The sequence below is a fragment of the Bos javanicus genome, chromosome 9 (genome assembly GCF_032452875.1).
Source record: "Bos javanicus breed banteng chromosome 9, ARS-OSU_banteng_1.0, whole genome shotgun sequence".
In the NCBI taxonomy this organism is placed as follows: domain Eukaryota; kingdom Metazoa; phylum Chordata; class Mammalia; order Artiodactyla; family Bovidae; genus Bos; species Bos javanicus.
In genome coordinates, this window is record NC_083876.1 from 78,740,826 (window position 1) to 78,744,340 (window position 3,515).

Sequence of the window (3,515 nt, forward strand, 5' to 3'; positions counted from 1 at the left end):
GTCCTGAGTATTCATTGGAAGGACTGATGTTGAAGCTGAAACTCCAATACTTTGGCCACCTGATGCGAAGAACTGACTCACTGGAAAAGACCCTGATGCTGGGAAAGATTGAAGATGGAAGGAGAAGGGGATGAGTGAGGATGAGATGGTTGGATGGCATCACCAACTTGATGGGTATGAGTTTTAGTAAGCTCTGGGAGTTGGCGATGGACAGGGAAGGCTGGCATGATACAGCCCATGGGGTCACAAAGTCAGACAAAACTGAGTGACTGAACTGAATTGATCCAACTCAAGACTAGAAAGTGAGAAAATTAAGCCAAAAGTAAATAGAAAGAAGCATATAAAAGCTAAAATTAATTAGCAGGTCAGGAAGCAACAGTTAGAACTGGACATGGAACAACAGGCTGGTTCCAAATAGGAAAAGGAGTACGTCAAGGCTGTATATTGTCACCCTGCTTATTTAACTTCTATGCAGAGTACATCATGAGAAACTCTGGGCTGGAAGAAGCACAAGCTGGAATCAAGATTGCCGGGAGAAATATCAATAACCTCAGATATGCAGATGACACCACCCTTATGGCAGAATGTGAAGAGGAACTAAAGGGCCTCTTGATGAAAGTGAAAGTGAAGAGTGAAAAAGTTGGCTTAAAGCTCAACATTCAGAAAACAAAGATCATGGCATCCGGTCCCATCACTTCATGGGAAATAGATGGAGAAACAGTGGAAACAGTGGCTGACTTTATTTTTCTGGGCTCCAAAATCACTGCAGATGGTGACTGCAGCCATGAAATTAAAAGACGCTTACTCCTTGAAAGGAAAGTTATGACCAACCTAGATAGCATATTCAAAAGCAGAGACATTACTTTGCCAACAAAGGTCCGTCTAGTCAAGGCTATGGTTTTTCCAGTGGTCATGTATGGATGTGAGAGTTGGACTGTGAAGAAGGCTGAGTGCCAAAGAATTAATGCTTTTTTTCCTTATTTTTTTAGATTATTTTATTTTATTTTTTAACTTTACAATATTGTATTGATTTTGCCATATATCATGTATAATATCGTATATGAAACGAGTTGCCAGTCCAGGTTCAATGCACAATACTGGATGCCTGGGGCTGGTGCACTGGGATGACCCAGAATTGATGCTTTTGAACTGTGGTGTTGGAGAAGCCTCTTGAGAGTCCCTTGGACTGCAAGGAGATCCAACCAGTCCATTCTGAAGATCAGCCCTGGGATTTCTTTGGAAGGAATTATGCTAAAGCTGAAACTCCAGTACTTTGGCCACCTCATGTGAAGAGTTGACTCATTGGAAAAGACTCTGATGCTGGGAGGGATTGGGGGCAGGAGGAGAAGGGGACGACAGAGGATGAGATGGCTGGATGGCATCACTGACTCGATGGACGTGAGTCTGAGTGAGCTCCGGGAGTTGGTGATGGACACGGAGGCCTGGTGTGCTGCGATTCATGGGGTCGCCAAGAGTCGGACACGACTGAGCGACTGAACTGAACTGAATTAGAATGAACATGGAATAAAGTTGGAATTAAAATTGTTTTTATGAAAAGAGTATGTAACTAAGAAATCTTTAGAATACTGTTGTAGAGAAAAAAGAAAAACCTCAAAATACAATATAAGAAGAAGAAATATACAAATTTTATAGACCTTAAAAGGATGAAAATGATTGCTATGAACATATTTATGCCAATAAATTTAATAACATAGATTAAATGGAAAGATTCTTTAGAAAACACAACTTGTCAAAACTGCAAAAAATAGAAAATCCAAATAACACTTTATATTTAAAAGTAAATTTAATTGAGAAGACGTGGGGGTGGTATATAGAAGAAAATGGAATATTACTCAACCATAGAAAAGTATGAAATATTACCATTTCAGCAACATGAATGGACCTAGAGAATAAAATACTAAGTGAAGTAAGTCAAATAGAGAAAGACTAATACATGACATCACATACGTAGAATCTAAAACATACAAATGAATCTATATACAAAAGAGACAGACTCACAGACATAGAAAACAAACCATGGTTGCCAAAGGGGAAAGAGAGGGAGGTAGGAAGGGATAAATTAGGAATATGGAATTAACAGATACAACCTTTTAAGAGGTATAACAGATACTCTATGTAAAATAGGAAGGCAAGGATTTCCGATATACCACATAGAACTATACTCACTAGCTTATAATAAACTATAATGGAAAGCAATCTGAAATGCACATATAATTGAATCACTTTCCTGTATATCTGAAACTAAAAAAATATAAATCAACTATAGGTCAATAAAAAAGCAGAACTTTCTCACAAAGATACTTCAAGCTACATTGTTACACAGCCGAATTCTATAAAACATTTAAGAAATGACACGTTATATAGTCTTTCAGAAAATAAAGAAGGAAATAAAATTTGTAACCCATATTATGAGTTCAGCTATAGCTTCAAGTCAAAACCTGACAGCAGGTCCTCAAAAAAGAAAATTATAGATGACTCCCTAATATATATATTGACACAAAATTAAATTCATTAATAAAATATTAGCAATTGAACACATAAATATGTTAAGAGATAGTATCTCATGACCATGTGGAATCTAGTCTAGGAATGCAAGGTAATTTCCAAGTGTCCAAGTCAGTCTAATTCATTATTATTGACTGGTAATGCACATTGATACTACAGTTAGATACTGTTAATATTTCAAACATACTAACATGGTTAAAATGAGACAAAACATGAACCCCACATGTTGGTGCTGGCAAGAATGTGGAGCATCCTGAACTCTCATTAGTCTCTGATTAGAATGTAAAATTATGCAACCACCTGGGAAAACAATCTGGCTTTTAAATATTTATTAAAGTTTAATGTATACTTCATCATGTAGCAATTCTTCTAGCTATTTAATCAAGAGAATTAGAAACATACATCCAGAGAAAAATAATTATAGTAATAAAAAGCTTTATGATAAAGTAAAACAAAAACTGAGGCCCAGCTTATCAGCTTATCTTTTTATTCACTGGAAAGTGAATAAACATGGTGCATTCTTACTATGTATTATTACTAAGCAACAAAATGGAATAAGCTACTGACACATGCAATGACATGCATGGAAATTAAGAGAAAGTATGTGGACCTAATTCATTGTTCACCTCATTGGAAAAGACCCTGGTGCTGGGAAAGATTGAAGACAAAAGGAGGAGGGGGTGGCAGAGGATGAGATGGTTACATAACATCACTGATTCAGTGGACATGAATTTGAGCAAACTTCAGGAGATAGTGCAGGACAGAGGAGCCAGGCGTGCTGCAGTACATGGGTTGCAAGGAGTCAGACACTGCTTAGTGACTGAACAACAAGTTTTAAGTGAAAGAAGCCCAAGTCATGTGTTCATAAGATGTTATTCCATTTATATGAAGTTAACAGACAGAACTAATCTACCACAGATTTTTTTAAAAAAAAATCAGGATAGTGGTTGCCAATGCTATATTGGGAATAATAGTAAGGAGAACTGTAA